At 37.5% G+C, this 21,160-nt stretch overlaps 2 protein-coding genes across 2 annotated transcripts in view; both read left to right on the forward strand.

Moving 5' to 3' along the window:
• The window catches only part of LOC307136650 (procathepsin L-like), a 1,021,532-nt gene that overhangs the window by 227,016 nt on the left and 773,356 nt on the right, over positions 1 to 21,160 (forward strand). The gene's annotated exons all lie outside the window — the stretch shown is intronic.
• The window catches only part of pacrg (PARK2 co-regulated), a gene marked incomplete at both ends in the record, with an annotated part of 159,981 nt that overhangs the window by 104,819 nt on the left and 34,002 nt on the right, over positions 1 to 21,160 (forward strand). The window lies entirely within an intron of this gene.

Consider the following 21,160-nt stretch of genomic DNA (forward strand, 5'->3'; position numbering starts at 1 on the left):
ATTAGATCAAAAGTGACAGTAAAGACACGTATAAAGTTCCAAAAGATTTCTATTTTAAATAAATGCTGTTCTTTTGAACTTTCTATTAATTAGATAACCCATTTTCCACAAAATATTAAGCAGTTGTGCCATAATGTGACACTGAAGACTGGAGTAATGACTGTAGAAAATGTAGCTTTTTAAAATATATTTAAATAGAAAACCAGCAATTCCCAATATTGCTAATTTTACTGTATTTTTGATCAAATAAACGCAGCCTTGGTGACTTATCAGAAATATATATATATAAAAAAAATACATATACCGTCCCCAAACTTTTGGACGTAAATCATTTATTTTCACAGGATGTCACAACAGAGCTGAAAGTCTGAAAGTCATAACTAAGATAGTTCCAACATGACATGAATGCACCTTGAATGTGCTATAGATTTCAGCTGTGCGGTTACAGGTGTGTGTATTGGCGGTTTGGAACATGGCTCATCCAATCTGATGTCAAAAATCTCAATTTTGTAGTATGACTGCATTCTTGACTTTTTCTGCTGCGTTGGTTTTACATGTTTACCCGGGTTTTTTGTATCTTTGATCTGACCACTGACAATTAACATTGATTTTACATTGATCCCTGCGGCCCTTGTCTTGCTAGAGATCAGTGCTTGTCTTTGAGGATCCAAGCCTTCAGCTCTGATCTTTAAAGCTGTTCTCAGATCAGCAGGCATCTGCACTGCTCTGAGTCGCCCTTATTGAACATTCTACATCATTACTGAATGCTTATGCCGACTTTCTACATGCCAATACAAGTCCACTGGTGCCGGTATTTCCATTGATTGTGTAGTTTTATTTGTGTCTCTTTGTCGTCTGATGTCTGCCATCCTTTCAAACATGGTTCTGCGGACTGACGTGAGCGCTCTGTATACATTGTGTCCTGGTGTCTGACCAGTTCACGGTTCCATTCACTGCCTTTGTCAGGCCGACTATTGGCCTGCCAGACATCTTCAGACGTGAGGACAAGCATTGTGGATCAATCACCTCATCACAGGCTTAACCAGCCGAAATGCTGCCACCTCACTCCACTGATCAATATCCAATTTGAATCTTTTGTCTTCTTAATTCCGTTACATTATCTGCTAATGTTTTGTTTGAGCAAAAGAAGGAGCGCTGGAGGAACAGAGAAAGCTTCTCTCATTAGCTCCAGGCTCCATGCTAATCCCCTCTGTGAATTACCAGTAGGTAAAGACTCTTAAGTGTTTAATGCCTGGTTTACAGGCCCAGATCAGGACTGGTTAGATCCAAATATCAGTTTATCATTGTGCATATCAGACATCATTGTGCATCCTGTCAACTTGAGAAAATTATTTGAGCTATTTGGAGACTTGTAGTTTACAGACGTTGCGGTAATAATGATCTGCCTTTCTCCTTTGAATTGCTATGGGGTAGATGGTGGTTGCGTATATCCTGGACATGCTGAACTGTATCAATCTTAATGTATGTCATGGGCCCACTATGTGTACAATGAGTGTGTGTGTTTTCGTGCCTTGTGGCTGTGTGGCCAGAGGCAAATTGTGTCTACATAGTGATCTTTTGTTCCCCAGGATGCAGCTGTTGGCACCAGGGGCGCTGCTAGGGGGGGGAAAGTTGGGACGATTCTAAGAGCCCACGCACTTTTGGGGCACCCAGAGATTGGTTTTATTAGTAGTAACAGTACTAGAAGTAATGTAATAGAAATTATAAATGTATAATCTACCAAACAGTTACAAATATAACAAAATTATGGCTTATTTCTGCATTTCCGGCAAAATCCAGCAAAACGCTCCACTCATGAACCGCTCACGGGTAAAACGACATTTGCTCAAATCCCACTCCGACATGAAATTTTCTACAGTGAATATAGTACTGTAGGCTACTATATTGTTGTAGCCATTAAGAAAAGGTATTTCGTTTTATATTTATGTTTAAATATTATAATGTTATTTTTTTATGTCTATCTATGTTGTCAATCTGTCAATCTATGTTGATTATGAAAAGTGAACAGCATGAGTGAGAAAGGACACATCGTAAGATGCGCAATGCCAGGAGACACGGAGTGGGTCAGACATGATTTTGACCGCTTCATCAAGTTTTGTTTAGTAGAAAGCCTTTCTTTAAAGTTCATTTCATTTTGTATAAATTTTATCTTAATTTTAATCAATGTTTCATCAGCCAATTGGGGCATTCTGGGTTGAGCGAGCGGAGCTTAATTGGTCAGTATTATTAAATAGCAGACAAAGATTTTGGATAGCTAGGTTGGTGCGGTAGAGGGCCCAAAATCATTTTCTTTCATAGGGCCCAAAATGGCTAGCGGCGCCCCTGGTTGGCACTGTGGTGTTGTGTGTCCGTGTGATTTTTTTTCCGGCTTTCTGTGCTTTTCAAATCTTAATTTCTTTTCACAAGGTCCTTTCACATGTGTCCAGCACTTTTGCATGAATTTAGGAATATGACTCAAGAGCTCTGTTGTGTGTAATTTGGATAGCCTGTATATTTTTTTCACTGCAAACAAGTACAATTATTATAGTGCTGTTAAAGACATAGATGCAAACTCCTCACCTTTCGGTGAGAATTCACCTTTTTGAGATCAAAATAGGTCACCTACGAGATTCGCGTAGATCTGATGAGAAAGTGTTTTGGGGGAGGGGGCAGTCCGTTCAGAAGCCGTGTATCATTCGTTCAGTCGTTTTTTGATTTAATATTTAAAAGTAGAAAAATTAGAAAATGAGATTTCGGCTTGATTTTATAGTTTTACGTAGAAAACCGAACAAACCGTTTGAATATTCGATTTCTACACGTGGGCGGGAATTATATGCCCCTTTCTGCTGATTGGTCAGCCGACGATCAAACTGTTCCGTCATCAGTTTTTCCTCAGTTCCGCACAGCAGAATAAAACAGCTGTACGGATTCTTAACGCGTTTATTGCAAATACATTTCATATTTTTCTCATCAAACAACAAGACTAACGTATGGCTTGACCCCCATATAATTAGGCTATAACAGTGATTAAGCCCAAAGTTAATGTGGGTGGGGGAAATGAACACAATGTATAGCCTATAATGCGTCCTATGATTTAGTAATAATACAGCAAATTTTATAATTGACCGTATTTGCCAGAAAAGTCGCACCGAGTGTAATTCACACGGCACCGGGTCATGTTGTGAGAGAAACACGCGAACGTTGCATTGTTGTAAAAACTGCATTTTATTATTAGCCTACATTCAGAAGTAGTGTAAAACACCGGTAAATAACAACATTAACATTATTAACACTATTAACACGTAGGCTATGCGTATTTTACTTCCCCTCACTGTATGACAAATCCTTAAATGAATGGTATTCAGAAAAAAACAAGAATGAAAAATATAAGTAGCCATATAATAAAAATATACGTAAGCCTATATAAAAATAGTCTATATATTGTGCCATTTATTACAAACAACATTTATTTTAAACGCCAAGCCTAATTGAATTTATTTGAATTGAAACTCTCCAAGTTGGGCTCGTGCTTCTTTCATTCGGTCCAAAACCTTTTTTACCTCTTACCTGTTAGAATTAGTTTTCAGGCAGATGCAAAGATACTTAATAGTGACTAGAAATGAGCATGAAAAGTAAATATATTTTTTTAAAACCTGACCTCGGAGAATGTTTTCTCTATCCACGCAATGTTCTCACCTTTTTTACCCCTCACCCGTTTGCATCCCTGTAAATACTATTCTGTTTAAAAGTTTGGGGGCAGTAGGTTTTCGTCCTTTTTTAAAATACATTAATATATTTATTCAGCAGGGATGCATTAAATTGATCAAAACTGACAGTAATGACTTTTATTTTGTTACACAAAATTCTATTTCAAATAAATGCTGTTCTTTTGAACTTTCTATTCATCAATGAATCCTTAAAAATAATAATACATGTTTCTTAAAGGAGCTATATGTAAGAATTTTCATGTATTAATCGCTGATTGTCTTGCCAGTGTGTGAACAGCTTGTAGCGAAACCTAAAAGATGAGATCTTCCCCCACTTCATTGGTTGTCTATGAAAGCCTATAGACTGATTTTATGTGAAGGACTGGAAGAATCAAAAGGACGTGACGTTTACACACGCTCCCGAGAGCCTCCGTTCAATGACAATTGAAACGAATGCTTAAACAATGTTCAGGATAATGTCGAATGAGCTATTCTGTACTGTAATATCAATTTGTTCATGCAAAGAAAAGGGATTAATTTAAACTACATAGTCTCACATAGTCAGATAGTCTACAGTCCCAAATATACTTTACAATCAAACTATCACATCGGTCTAATTGTAATGCAATCCACATCGCTATGATCAGGTGCTTTCTAGGCCTACTGTTTTCTCACCGCTTTTCATTTCTGTTGTGATTATTTTATTAAGAAGAAAACGTGCAGTACATATTTAAATTTAAAAGTCGCACTCAGCACTGATGTTCGCTGAAAGCACATCGCTTCAAACTTCTTTTTACTTCTAAGCAAAGAGTGAAAAAGAAGCAATAAGTTGCTAGCTGAAGTTCACTTAACGGCCTGCAGTGTTGCTAACAACAAGGGTTTATGAATTCTGCATACAGCCTCTTTAAGCAGCAAGTCAGCATATTAGAAAGATTTCTGAAGCATCATGTGACACTGAAAACTGGAAAAACGTTCTTTACACCCCAAATATATGTATGGTAGTGTATTCATACATAAACAATATAATATGATTGATTATGTCATTTTTTTAAGCTTTACAGTATAAATTACTATATAGTATGTTTTTTATAGAATGGAGGAATTTGTTCAGTCTGCTATAGAAAAAAAAATTAAGATTTAGGTTGACATGCGAGTGAGTAAATTATAACAGAAATTTCAGTTTGGGTGTAATTAGTTTGTGTCTAACAGTTAGTGTTGTAGTCAAGACCACCTAAACCGAGACCAAGACCAGCGTGTGCTGAGACCAAGACAAGACCAAGACCAAGTCAGGCCGAGACCGAGTCAACACCAAGACCAGACCAGCACTCCTTAAATTCATCTAAAAGATCCATATCTACAGTCTTAGAAATGCCTTATATTTAATGAATAAATACAATTAGAATAGTAAGACTCATGAGTCTTGAGAAAATTCATGGCACATGCAGAAGTTGCATCTGAATTGGTACAATTACACGTGCATAAATAATGTTCAGATTAATTTAACATTAAAACATTAACATTATTTAACAGTCACTGAATCATTTATTCAACCGATTTGTTCAAAGCAGCGGACTCATTTAATAACGAAACGTGGCCAAATTAGCAAATACACCGTTTAAAATTTGTCATTTAATATTAACTTCTTGTTTATTGAACATTTGTATAAATCAATATACTTTGCAATCGCGCTTATATTCATGAATACAGCTCTCTTGCTCTTGTGAGATTGTTTAATTATATTCTATGTTGTATAAAAAAACTAAATCTCAGAATTTTGTGGGCATTTATATTAATTTTGGGCATTTTTGAGACAATGCTGCATTGATTTTGAACCCGACAGCAAAGAAGTTATTGATTGCATTTTAAGCAGTAAGTTTTACATCAAATCACATTAATGATGTTAAATCAGACAATGCACCGGCAACTTAGTGATATCCTTGCAGTTGTGGTCTTGCCTGGTCTTGAGATAAAATCCAGAGTCCTCCTCTAAGTCCGAGACCAAGACAAGACCGAGGAAAAATGCAGTCGAGACCGAGACAAGACCAAGACCTTCAAAAAATGGTCTTAAGACCGGTCTTGAGTACTACAACACTACTAACAGTAAATTTAAAGTATACATTTTATTATTTTGTGTTCCCTGGGATCAATGATCTTGGCATTCTGAGCTACATAAACCTTACAATTTTCGGTTAGGCTATTCCTTTAAAAAATAAAATTTGTGGTAAATGTGTTCTAGACAGGACTCTTTAACCTCGGAGTAGTCATATGAAATGCCTCTGTGTGCATTTTCCCCAATGTTGTTTCAGTCTGTTTAAATCATTAAAATGCAGGAAGTTTAACCCCTCATAATTCAATCAATATATAGCACTGCTCCCCCCCCCACACACACACACTTTCTATGGCTTTTGTTGTCACTTGAGCTTCAAATATGCTTTTTCCTGATTGTAGCCATCCTGCAATTTTGCTTGTGTGCGCATTTGTGCGAGTGTGTGTTTGTGTGCCGCTGTACTTCGGAATAAGCTGGAACTGTAAATGCATGCGAATCACAGATGCAGTTTACACGGTTCTCTTGTTTTCCGGCTGGGATGAGTCCTGTTGTTAATCAAACACGGTGACGTCTCTTACAAGGGACAGATCTGCTCCATCATGCAGTAGATTACACACACACACAACAGTAACTTCATTTCCTGCCTGCTTGCCTCTGTCCAGTACACACTCCTTGAGGAGAACACACTCCCTGCTTAGCAGGACGCTTCCTGACAAATGTGTGTGAACAAATGTCCCGCTAATGATGCTTAACGACCCCGAGCTGTTCTGCCGTTAGCCTCTGCTTCACTCCTGTGCTCTGCGTGCGTGTGTGAGTCTTTTTATTGGCCTGCATTATCTTTGTGCTGTTAGTCTGCTTTCCACATTAATCTGCACCAGACCTGCTGTGATACCCTTCTTTTGGTCCTATGAATCTTCCTGATGGGAATGCCAACAAGTCTGATAAGTGCTCACACACACACACACACACACACACACACACACACACAAACACACACATATTCTATCCCCTAACCCTAAATCTACCCATCATAGAAATCTTTCTGCATTTTTACATAAAAAAAAAACCTCATTTAGTCTGATTGATAAGCCGTTTCTCTCATGGGGACCAAAAATGTCACAAATATTGTCATCTTTGTGAGGACACTTTGTCCTCATAACGTGGGATCTACCTTGACCACACACATACACACATTTGTGTTTGCATGTTTTATGGGGACTCTCCATAGACCTAATGATTTTTCTACTGTACAAACTGTATATTCTATCCCATAAACCTACCCAGCAAGCAATTTTGCATTTAACCCTCTGGGGTACTTCATTTATGGGTCACACTCAGGACCTTCGGGTCAGAAATGACCCGGAGGGTGGGATTAAGATAAAAAAAAAATATTCAAATTACCATTTAATATATAATAACAGATTCACAAAGACTATTTTTGTCAAGTTTTTTGTTTGTTTGGTTGGTTTAAATGGTAATTTGAAGTGCCAGTTTTACTTTATAATACAGTCAAACCTGAACATTGCATTAGAAAGAGAACAAATGGAAAGCATTTTGTTACCCATTGTTTTATTTGATTCATTGATTTTATTTCACATATTTTCACATTTCTCTGTTACAGTTTCACCAGTCTCATATTTCCCTATGCGTGTTTGTGTGTGTGAGTGTGTGTGTCTATTTTGCAACCTTGATGGCTTACAGTCTCATGCTTTCATTGCTGTGCACTTTTTTTCTTACATTGATTAATAATTGCTTTTATTTCACACATTTCCCAAAATTAGCTTTTGGAATGACACGCGTTCATTTGTGTGTGCGTGTGTTTTTGTGTGTATAAGTGTGTGTGTGTGTGTGTGTGTGAGTTTGATGAATAATTGCTTTTATTTCACACATTTCCCAAAATTAGGTTTTGGAATGACACGCGTTCATTTGTGTGTGCGTGTGTTTTTGTGTGTATAAGTGTGTGTGTGTGTGTTAGGGTGACCACCTGTCCCGCTTTGCGTTGTACCGCACAGCATTTTCACCCCTTGTCCCGCATGTCACATATTGAGAAAATGTCGCGCATTTTCACCAGTCTGTTGATTTTTAATGATCATATTGAGAAAACATGCATGCGTTCTTTTGCCTTTTTAAGAAAGCATTTTATTTATTATTTTTGCGGCATCGTTTTTCATCTATATTTAACAGCGCTTCGTCAGAAGTAACATCCCGCCTTACACAAATACAAAAGCCGTTTTTTAAACCATATCCAATGGTTGAAAAGAAAGGAGTAAACACGGTCACTAGTAGGTTGTCAATCAAAATGTGGAGCGGTGATTCGTTCCATGTGTTCCCTGTCAGAAAACGAATGGATAGTTCTGTATATAAATGAATATATATATATATATATATATATATATATGTATATATATATGTATATATATATATATATATATATATATATATATATATATATATATATATATATATATATATATATATATATATATATATATATAATATATAATATATATATATATATATATTATATATATATATATATAATATATATAATATATTGTTTTATTTGTTTCATTATTTATTTAGTTGGATTTTTGTTGCACTTGGTCAGAACTGTTTCCAAAGTAGTTATCTGCATGATGCCTGCTGCCTTTGGGCTCAGTGATGTTGAATTTAAGATTATACAACAGTTTCAGGTTATGTTTTAGTGTTGGTAACATGTCCCACATTGTCCCACGCAAACTTAGTAATCGTCCCACATTTGGTTTGTTTGATGGTGGTCACCCTAGTGTGTGTGTGTGTGTGTGTGTGTGAGTTTTTTGTCTGTTTTGCACTCTTGATGTTTTAGAGATTCACCCCTTCACTGTTGAGTCTGCATCCTGGCTGATTTGTAGATTGTATGCACAAAAAAAACTCCAATTTCCCACTCATTTCCTATGGGGGTCATTTTTGACCCGAAGGTCCTGAGTGTGACTATTTTTTTTACGACCACTTAGACTTTTCAAATCCTGTCCCCAATTTTGTGGGGTGTTCATATACCAAATACCAATAAAGTCACCAAGTTTTGGACCATTCCGATGAAGCTACGTTTTTTTTAATTTTTATTATAAAACGCTTTGGGTCATTTTTGACCCAAAGTACCCCAGAGGGTTAAAAGACGTCTAAAAGCCGTTCAAACACAGCCCTGACGTCTAGGCTAAAACATGGCAAAATTTGGGCTGTCTGTGAAAATTGAATAGACCTGACCAAAGAAATGAAACCAAACACCTTGTAATCACTTTTGACTATGCTTACATGATGGAATATCATACACCTTGCAAGTTATTTTGGCAAAAATGACCTGCACATAACCAAATTCAAAGTTATTTTGGCTAGAAGTGGATTACTCATAGCCGGACTATATTGGGTCTATAGTTAACCGGGCTATTGCTTGCTGTGTACCCATCACAGAAAACAGCATTTTTACATTTTCAAAATCATAATTTAGTCTGATTTATAAGCTGTTTTCCTCATGGCATGGGGACTGAAAATGTCCACACATGGACAAGGATTTCGAAACAAAAATAATATTTGTGTCCGTGGGGTGCTAGTTCCAGAGGTGCAGGGTCAGGTGATATTGTTTTGATGGCGATCTGGCTATGTTGTTCCTTGTGTGTCCATGGCAGAGGTGCTGTTAACCTCAGGTGTTAGCTATCACATGTTGCCAGTAGTGCTTTGTACCTCTACTTAACGACCTCCTCCTATTGTGCGATTGGTTCTGTACAGTGCAACAGTGACACAAAGCAATGAGGATTTGGTATAAGTCTAAGTTCACACTGACGAAATGCCCCGTTCACACAACAACTTACAGTAGCGTCTTGAATACTGTCTGTACAAATGTGCAATGGGAGTCAGGCCCGTATTTTAGCCATAGCGACAATGACCAAAGTAATATCAAAGATGGCGATGTCCATAAAGCTGAAAAGTATTATCACTTTTGACACGTTTTTCCAATCAAGCCGCGAGTCAAATCTTCTATAACCGACAGCAGCGTTTATATCTGGGTAGTAGAATTGTCACTCTTGTATATATAACCTTACCGTGTGAGAATGTAACCGTATTAAGGACTCAAATACAGGACTGACAGCTGTATTCTGCTGCTGTGTGAACGATGCCTTATACTCATATATTCATTAGCGGGTCAGGACAGAATCTGTGGACCTGTGGGATCCAAAACTGAATTTAAACATGGTAAAATATGTTAAATGGAACTGTGTATAATACTTTTTTTTCTTGCAAGCTAATAATGTATTCATATTAGGCAAAATATGAAACAAGTCAAGTCAACTTTATTTATATAGCGCTTTTAACAATGCAGATTGTTTCAAAGCAGCTTTACAGTGTTAAACAGCAAAATAATGCAACAGAATTGTATTCAGCTGTATAGCCATTCTGGAGAAAACGGTGATGTCATCAGTTAATTTAAATGATCATACAGTGACAGTGTTGGCTTTAGATCAGTAATTAGATCAGTAATTTAGTTTATATGGTTAATTTAGTTTAATAATTAGATTTATTTGGAAAAATTTAGTGAAATTTAGTGTCCCCAAATGAGCAAGCCAAGCCAGAGGCAACAGTGGCAAGGAAATAAACAAGCACAAAAGGGAGAACGGTAGAACGGTTTGGGTAATGTGCAGGTGTGTCGCTTAAACTGCCATGACTTAGGGATGAAATTTATATGGGGTTTTTAATGCCACGGATTCGCAAAACATATTTTCATATATTAAGATCCATTAGAAAATATTATAAATATTTGTGAAATATTATCTGGAAAATATTTACCTTCTATTACGGTGGCACTTAAACTATGACTGAACATGTAAAAAAATTAATATTTGATTAATCTCACAATTTCTTACCAGTCTTTAGAAAGCAGAATTAAATTGTAATACATTTATTTATCATGAGTACATTTATTTATTTACTTACTTATTTACTTACTTACTATGGATATTTGAAAGTCCCTGGGCTAGACTATAGTATAGTCATAATTATAACAGTGATTCATGTGGGTGGACACAATACGCTTATTTCATTGGCGCAAATGGTCCCCATCTGTAAATATGCACTTTTCAATTATACAGCATTTTCCGGAAAATAAATAAAAATAAAAAAAGATTGTTAAATAAAACAAAATGTTTGCAAACATTATAAACATGTATTTACTTCCACACAACAATACAACTTTTCAATTTAACGGTACTCAGGACAAAACAAGAATGAAAAATATATAAGTACTCTATACAACAAAGACAAATAGCCTAACAGTGGCATTTATTACAAACAACATTTATTTTACAGCCTAAATATTTAAAGTGAATATAAAGCTCCTCTCTCATTTGGCTAAAAAAAAAAAAATGTTTCCATATTTGGATGTGCTAAACTTTGTCTGGATATCACCAGACCAAGCTCAATTTAAGAGAACATTGGTCTGGGGAGTCTGCTATGTATTTTCTACTGCACAAGAGGCGTGAAAAACGAGCATAAATTAAATGACTCTGTATGCAATTGGATAGTCCTTCAACCAATCAGAACACAAGAGGCGCGATCAACGGGCAACGACCGGCAACGACCCATCGCTTCTCTATCCGTCATCATGTTAAACCCACCAATAGCGCGCCAGGTGGATAAGCCAGTCTGTGATTGGTTACCGCAAAAGTGTAACAGAAGCAGTAGAAATTAATGTACAGGTTTCAGGGCGAAATCAAATCGCCGGCAGATCAGGCTGGGTTTACCCAGTCTATGCTAAACTATTATTTATTATGTAAACAAATAAAAAGGCTTTTTACTTCACTCGTATCCCAATATCCACGTAAAACAGCATCCTTCACATGGCAAAAATGTCTTTTTGAATAACACAGTGCAACAATATAATGCGGTGGTCACGCAGACTGGCACAGCCAACATATTGTACTATTTAAATTGAGGCGAAAAACTTTCTTTTATGGTCTTTAACCATAAATTAAGTTTTTTATAAACTTAATTTATGGTCATACAGATTTAAGATAATTCAAAACTGTATGGGTCTATTTCTGTGTATATTCGAAATAACAACAAAACATTTGGTTTTGTAAAAAAAAAGAAAACAAACAGGATGTGCTGCCGTCTCTGTCTCCGTGAACTTGCATTTCACAAAAATGAACCAAAACACAACGAATACTTGTAGAACAGACACAAGAAATATGTCAATACAAACCATTATGTGTCTGATTTTTGCTTCTAACCTTTCATTGAAGTAAAAGAATTGAAAGTGGGGTGAAAATCACATTATGAATTAAACGTTGGCCATACTTATTGGCACCCTTTTATTAAATACTTTTTGCAACAGTTAACAGCTCTGAGTGTTCTTCTATAATGCCTGATGAGTTTGGAGAACACCTGGCAAGAGATCAGAGACAATTCCTCCATACAGAATCTCTCCAGATCCTTCAGATTCCCAGATCCATTTTGGTGCTTCTTCTCTCCAGTTCACCCCACTCATTTTCTATAGGGTTCAGGTCAGGGGACTGGGATGGCCATGGCAGAAGCTTCATTTTGTGCACAGTGACACATTTTTGTGTAGATTTTGATGTTTGTTTTGTATCATTGTCCTGATGGAAGATCCAACCACGGCCCATTATAAGATTTCAAGCAGAAGTGGTCAGGTTTTTATTTTTCTGTTAGTATTTGTTAGAATCCATGATACCATGTATCTGAACAAGATGTCCAGGACCTCCAGCAAAAAATAGGCCGACAACATTAAAGATCCAGCTGTATTTTTAATCGTGGGCATGGGGTACTTTTATCCCTGTTTGCAACAAACCCATCTGGTGGTTTTGCTACCAAAAAGCTCTATTTTTAGTTTAAAAACCCAAACTCTCCTCCTGACCGTGCATTATGATGATATAGACACACGTCCTCTTCCAGGCAGATTTGTAACATCTTTAGTTGATTGGAAATTCTTAATTATTGCCCTGATTGTGTAAATGGGAATTGTCAATGCTTTAGCTGTTTTCTTACAGCCACTTTCTATTTAGTGAAGCTCAACAATCTTTTGCTGCACATCAGAACTATATTCTTTGGTTTTACTCATTGTGATGGACGATTAAGGGAATTTGGCCTTTCTCATATTTATACTCCTGTGACACAAGAAGTCATAGCTAGACAATTTCATGTTCCTAGTCACCCTGGTGTACTAAAAAATTATATTATGTAATATTAATGGGAATATACTTCAGAGGTATTTTACTCAAAAAAAATTCTAGGAGTGCCAATAATTGTGGCCAATTTGTTTTGGAGAAAAACTTTTATTTCATAATGTGATTTTCCCCGCACTTTCAATTGTTTTACTTCTATTAAGGGTTAGATTTTTGCACTTTTTTAAAATTAAATATTAAAAGGATAAACAATGCAGATTTATTTTTACAGCCATCTTTGATCATATTTACCAGGGGTGCCAATCATTCTGACCACAACTGTATAGTCGGGAAAATATGATTTATTTAGCCTATATCCCCCCGGCTATTGGTCACGGACCCCACTCTGAGAACAGCATATTGCTGCCGCATCTATGTTTTTTCCAGAGATTTCTTAATAAATTTTGGTTTATCACTGCTGATACGAGACCCTCTTCACCTGTAAAAGTATATTCATAAGAACATGCTCGCACAAGCACAATGCCACGCAATATAAATTTCATACCCTGCTCCTTATGGGCTCGTCATTTTCCTGTTGATGTCACATGTCTTCCTCTCATGGGGGATTTGAGCCAATCTGGCGTCCTGCAGGACTCTTAAAGCAGTGATGAATTCATCACCTCAGCCACTGCTGCCCCCAGAGAGAAGAGAACAGCTCTGCAAAGCCCACCCTCATACATACGGCTATCTCTATGCCCCCCCAGTCCCATCTCAACAGGCTTCATAGCCATCTTGTGTGTGTGTGTGTGTATATATATATATATATATATATATATATACACACACACACAATACACTATACAAATGCTGTCATTTAGGGCATATGCATATGTATGCATAGAAGCATACAGTGTGGGTTTGCCCGCCGGCTGCCGGAGTGTTTATCATCAGCAGGTTGGGGGCTCAGAATCAGTCAAATTTGAGACGGAGCCCCTCGGGTTTCCCGCCGAGCAGCTCCAATTTAAAGGTCAACTGATAACGGCCCAGACTCATGAATACCCTAAAACATTCTCCCACCTGCCTGTCTCTCCATATACGTCTGGCTATCATTCGCATACACGCGCATAACCTCATGCACCTGTATTTTCACCTTTATTTCACTCTTTCCTCCATACTTTCCTTTTAGTCTCTGCACGCCCTCTCCTAATTTAATTATTTTCCTTTTTATTATTTCTCTCTCTTATGTAAGACATTGTACATGAAAGCCTTTGCAGAGAGTGTTTTTCATAGCAAAGTTACAGTAGAGGTCACACTAGTAGTCATAGTAACCTTTTAATGTGTGTTTTTGGCATGTAACTAATAAATGTTTTTCAATTAGGCATACACATAAATTTAGCATATCATATTGGATATATATATATATATATACAGTAGACTGGAATTGTATAATTTAACTGTTCATGCATTTTTTTTTTTTTTTTACAATTAGAACACCGGCTCTACGGCATATTCTCGCGCATGCGTCGTGGTGCTTCTTGAGTTCACGTCAGAGGCTCAGACAAAAGACAAGGGGCCGGATTTATGAAAATCTTCTTAAGAAAGAAGTTAAGAAAATTCTTAAGATAAATTCTAAGAAGTTCGTAAGAATGTTCCTAAGTGCAATTCTTGAAAAATTCTTAAGAAGTTCTCAAATATTTTCTTAAGAACATCTTAATTTTTTATTTCAGAAGAAAATAAAAGGTGTTATATGGTGTCATTTTATTGAAAGGTATTACTGAAGACTCGCTGAATGAAAAACACCTCAAAGCCGTCTGTTTGCGCTTCCTGCAGATTACCGTAGATATCATAATAAGTGTGCAGACTATTTTCGTTGTGACTGGCTTGACGGGAGTTAATCCCTCAATGTCGTGTTTTTAATGTGCCGTGTCTGTAAAATCGTTATTTTATAAGAGCCTAGCCGTTTATCAAGAACGCTGCTCGGGTACCAAAGATCGGCCGTTAGATCTACACAAGACGAATCATATATCAGAGACGTCAGAGCCAGTGGCAAACAGAGATGGAGTTTTTAACAACATCTTAAGTACCTTTTATGGGTCTTGAGAGAGGAAATGTCATTGCTGCCAATGGAGGCCGAACGACATGAGGATGAGTAATTAATGACAGAATTTTCATTTTTGGGTGAACTAACCCTTTAATAAAACTGTTAAATGTGATATTTACCATTTCACACTTTACAATATAATGTTGCGATGCTTAAATTGACCTAGCATGTAGCATGTGAAGCGACTAATTTAGTTTTTAGAGATAATGGGCAGAATTTTAATCGGCGCATCATTAGATTAACTGTGTTAATACTTAGTGCTAACTGTTCTCTCTAAGGCTACGTCAAAATTAATCTGGATACATTTGAAAACAATGTTTTCGTTTCAAAACGCTCTCCGTCCACACTAGCGTTTTCAAACGTTTTCCAAAAGTTTCTCGTCCACACTGAAACATTGAAAATGCAAATTTCACCTTATTGCGCATGTGTAAACTCTCATAAAAGCTCACTGAAATGATAGACAGAACAAGAGATAATAAAGCTGTCACGCAATTATTCTGGCAAATTTCTCACCATTCACTGCTGCATCCAGGTCGCACTCACTCACCATTATTTGTTTGGTCTAAAACGCAACTGCTCTCATGTCAGGAAAGCAAATGCGAGTACATTTTCTGTCATTGTATTTCTGTGATATGCACTGTGATATGTGAAAGTGAATGGCACATTACTGGCACAATACCGGTATAAACATGAATATCTATCGGTAAAATATGTATCACATGACTAAATACATCTGTTTTCACAGTCCACACTACAACGCGAAAACAGCATTTTCAAATGTATCCACTTTGGAGAGCGTCTTCAAAAAGCTTTGTTTTCGTTGATTAAAATGCTGTCTCAGTGTGGACCATCTAGTGTCCATCTAGTCGATATTATTCCAGAATTATTCCTGAGTGCAACTTTAGGGCACTCAGTTGTCCAATGTTCTGACAGGCATTATGTCTGGATCTGGACGATTAGTTATAGGACTGAGTGTGTGCATTAAACATTCTCTGTAATAGACATTCAAACACAGACTTGAATTCTGCTGTCTTTGAAATGACAGATGGCCTAATTCACTTTCTCTCGCTCTCTCTATTGATCGCTCCATTCTTTATGACCTGTGATCTGTCTGTGTATTAATCAGTAGAAACAGTGATCTGCCTTCATCTGTTGGGCTGTAACCCTAATGTTTGTAGCTATGTTAATGCAGCTCTTTTTTGAGGCTCTTCTTGAGCTGGGCTTCATAATAGACTAAAACAGATCCTTATTCCTTCATCTGATCTTCTCATAGATAGTTCAAAAATATTTCTTTTTCATTTTATACACCTCTTGTTCAGCATTCCATCTAAACTGCGCCTATGCATGACCACGTACTTTTGATGTTTCTCCCATTCAGACTCAAATATATGTGGGGAAATAGCTAGTGCTTTCATGAATTAGTGTGAAATGAATGGGTAGTATTTTAACTGGAGTCTATCAGCATGTCCATTGATTTTCAGTACGGAACTAAGGCTGTGAGAAATCTTGTGTGGAAACGGGGCTGATTAATTTGCAAGATAAAGACCACATCCTAGAACAGTACAAAGACTTAAAGTTCATAATGGCACAAATGGAGGCCCACAGAGGGCATGCTCTACTATTATTTAAAGTCTTATCTCTATAATCTTTGGATTTTCTTCTATTTTTTTATTTTTATTTTTGAGAGAGAGAGAGCGAGAACATCAGAAAAATACAAATGTATGGCCTCTGGATAACAATACTTATTTATAACAATTTTTTATTGTAATGTAATGTAATTTAATCATATAATAATTATAATTTGTTACATTTATATAGTGCTTTTCTAGGCACTCAAAGCTCTTTACATAGAAGGGGGGGAATCTCCTCATCCACCACCAATGTGCAGCATCCATCTGGAGGATGCGACGGCAGCCATATTGCGCCAGAACGCCCACCACACACACCAGCTGATTGGTGGAGAGGAGACTGAGTGATGAAGCCAATCGTATATATATATATATATGGGATGATTAGGAGGCCATGATGGACAAGGGTCCACTGGGCAAATTTGGCCAGGATGCCGGGGTTACACCCCTACTCTTTATTTGGGATTTTTAATGACCACAGAGAGTCAGGATCATATGTATTTTAAAAACATATAATCATTGATTATTACATTAACCATTTATGCTCTGGGACCATTTTTGGGGATTTCCGCCTGATTTTGGCCTACCCAAATTGAAAAGCTTCCCATACCCACATTAAGTGGTCTAAATACACAATGTTGGTGTCATTTTAAAGGAAACCCTTTGAAGTTACATAAACCACTGCTAAAAGTAATAAACATGTAAGTATACGTTGTCTAAGCTGTAATAAAAAGCTGTAAACAAATTGATTTATTGGTTATAAATTCATTTTTGAAAGCGTATAACTCAGGCCCTGTGTGCTCTAGCACCCTACAGTTTCCACTATATTCCAGAAAATACTGGAAAAAATAATTTTGTCTGTATCATGTTGTATGCAAGATTTATTCAAATGGATCTGAAGGGAAGAATATTACATTTACATATTACAAAATTTTGTATTTAGACCACTGAATGGGTATGGGAAGCTTTTCAATTTGAGTAGGACAAATCCAGGAGAAAATGGCACCAGAGTAATTTAGTGTAAATAAGTTACTTTGTGTAAAACAAATGCCAAAATTATGCATGTAATTCTAAGCTTTCAAATGGTACCACATATGAGGTCAGAGCTCCTCCACAGACATTTAAAATGTAAAGTATATACTAGATGTCATTCCGGACCCTGCACAGGGTCTGACGAGATTAACAGGTCGAGATATGTAATAAAAATGTATTTTTTATATTAATGCAATAACTGTAAATGTGATTTTATTCTTGTGATGACAAAGTTGGATTGACATGAGATTTTCAGCAGTCATTACTCCAGGCTTTAGTGTCACATGATCCTTCAGAAATAATTCTAATATGCGGATTTGGAGCTCAATAAATATTTCATTTTATAAGCCCCATATGAAGCATCAAATGTCGTTGTCACGTGATTTACTTACATGAGTATTTCCTTCCTGTCTGGTGCAGTAGTTAATGTGCAGTGAGTAGGGTGTAGGGCAAATCCCTATAGTGTCTTTACTAGAGTTCAGTCTCATGATGCCACATAGGCATAAGCACACTAGAGAATTACACACACACAGACACACACAACCAGACAGAAACACACATACTTCATGATAGATGACTGCTGTACTTGTGCTAAGCTAGTGAACTCATCGGTCACCACTGACAACTCCATCTGTGCCTATGCTATCATATGTACAGAATCACACAAACCACACACACACATACACACACACACACACACACACACACGTGACAAAGCTCTTAAATCTGTGCGGCTACTATCCAGACTCGATTTCCACTCTACAGCACCTGTGTGTATATCCTTAATTCAGTGTTAGCCCTCCAGTCGAATGCTTCCTCATTCACTACCACCTGAGACCCAGACACACACATTCAGACATACACACACACACACACACACACACACACCCCTGACACCAGGCAGCTGAAGATGATTCTATTTCAATGCAAATAGCATCTCATCCACAGGGTTGAGGTCTCTAGATTAGATTTGTGAGTTTTCCGTCTAGCTGTATACCGCAGCAGGGACTCTTTTAATCGGCTGGATTGACTTCTTCATGCCGTGGTTTCTGTTTCTGAGTTGAGCAGAGTTTGGTTTAATAGACTACCGATCTCTCGCCAGCCCTGCTGAAAGTAAGACCCTCGCTGAGTGCTGAGCTTGACTCTGTAATAGTGACTTGAGAAGATAGGCCCTGTTCACACCTGCTATTTTAATCCCATAGCAAATGGACAGCCGAGACAGATCACCGTTTAAACCAGGTCTATTTAGTACAGTGCAAAAAACATTTGCTTTAAGATGCTATGCATATATTTTACATTAGTATGCCAGTAGGAACTGTACCATTTTTGTGCTCTTTGCAGTGCATGCATTGCAATCCCCACGTGAAGGATACCTGCAGCGTTGCAATAGAATTTGGTCAAAATTGGGTATCCTAAGAGGCAGCAAAATTAAGCTGTCTATGATTCAGAACAGCCTTGATGTCAGGAATGCCTTAAAATGCTGCCTTTGTAGGCCGCACAGGTTTTGGAACAGAGGAGATTATACCAGAGCAGTTTAATGTTCTAAAGCACCACTTCACTCCAATGTTCTTGTTCTCATCTTGTATCCTCAATCACACATATTACAGCCAATTAATCTCTCACCTTTGTGGCACTCCCACAGGAATCTGACCTAAATATATCAAGATGAGTTTTTAATCTTAGTGTGTATGGTAAGGATAGTCTTCAGAAGGCTTTGTCTCAGAGTGTGCTTTGATGACCAGGCCTCTGATGGGGCCGTGAAAGATCTCATTTGATATCAGCATCCTTCATCTGTCACACATGCAGCAGTGTGGTTTGAATCAAGAGTTCTGAATCAAGAGTTCTGACTCACGTGGCATAAAAGCAGAAAAAATAGGCAAATTAGGCTTGTGGTTGAGTATTAAAGGGTTACTTCAGCGATTAGCATTAAGCTTTGTATCAGTAGAAACCCGGTAGTATATTCGAATGATCATGCATCCCCCCCTCATGTCCCCCTGAGACGAGAGATTTATGTATTTTATGTCTGGAAAAAAGCCTCCGATGACGCAATATCGTCATTTTGCATCATCTGAGGCTTTTTTGGCCAGAGGCTAGAGACTACAGCCATGGGGGTGGGATCTCACTCACAGAATGTAAAATGGGCACGGCCGCTCGGGCATTGATAACGGAGCGGTCGGAGCAACGCAAGTGTTTTCAATGAATTCCTATGAAAGTTAAGCTTCCAGAGGCATGAACTGAAAACGCACCAGACTGGACATGCACCGTGAATGACTGTGAGGCCGTGAATGAACGACAATGTGGCCGTGAATGAATGCCGGGCAGCCGTGCTCATTTTAGTTTCGGTTTTGAATTAGCACCAATTCGGGGGCGGGTTGCTTGAATTGTGGGTTCATTAGTCTATTATTCCTAATGAAAAACACAACAACAAAATGGTAAAATGACAAACTCACTTAAACAGGCGCTTTTACATTTAGTTTGAAACCAAATCTTCCGCGATCATCTGGTCTGTCAGCTCCTCACTCTCTGATGAATGAAATCTGACTCCTGCTGCTTTGTCTGTGCGGCGACTCTCGTTCGGCTCATGCTGTATTGAGCAGACACGTTCAGTTTTTAATTGTTGTGTCTGTTCTCTAACTGAACTAAATTATTTTATTAATGCCGTGGTGGGCAAGTGATGTAACCGGTGGGAGTGGCCTCGTAGGACAGCGAAGCAAGTGCATTCTGGGAGTTGTTGTCTTTCATTCATATGAGCCAAAAATACATTTTCTGGCTTTTCTCAGTCTAAGGCACCAACTTCTAAAATAATTTCACATTTCTACTACATAAATGAGCCCATATAAAGACTATCTTTCTATCGGTGAAGTACCCCTTTAATCTTCCTTCATAGGAAGTAGATAGATAGACTTCTGCAAAGTCTGTATCGCTGTTACCAGAGATGGCAAAAGTACTCAGTTCCCTTACTCAAGTAGAAGTACAGATACTTGTGTTAAAAAATACTCTGGTAAAAGTAGAAGTAATGATTTAACTTCTTTACTCAAGCAAAAGTAAGTAGGCATGGAAATTTACTTAAAGTATAAAAGTAAAAGTAGCCTTGCGAATGACCATTTTTTTATGTAAAGCTACCTGGACCACACAAAGGTTACTAGAGTGCAAGCTGAGAAACTTAAGTGGATATGAAAAAAATATGCCATTGCCTACATTTTAAATGGATGTCTGCCAATAGGCCCAAAACTTTGAACATGGAGTGCAAATAATAATAATAAGTCAGGCTCACAATTTTTACAAGTGTAGTGCTATAAAAGTTAGAGAAATTACAAATTCAATGTGCATTGTATGAAATTCTTTATTGATATGCAAATAGACAATTGCCGAAGGTCCGAACCTCGTGACCTCATAGCTGGCTACTACGGCCATGCTCATAATAGCACAAAATTAATTAAAAAACACAATATATTGACCCGTGTTCTGTTTTCTATCAGGCCCCTTGCACGTTA

This window comes from Gobio gobio, assembly GCF_949357685.1.
Source record: "Gobio gobio genome assembly, chromosome: 13".
In the NCBI taxonomy this organism is placed as follows: Eukaryota; Metazoa; Chordata; class Actinopteri; order Cypriniformes; family Gobionidae; genus Gobio; species Gobio gobio.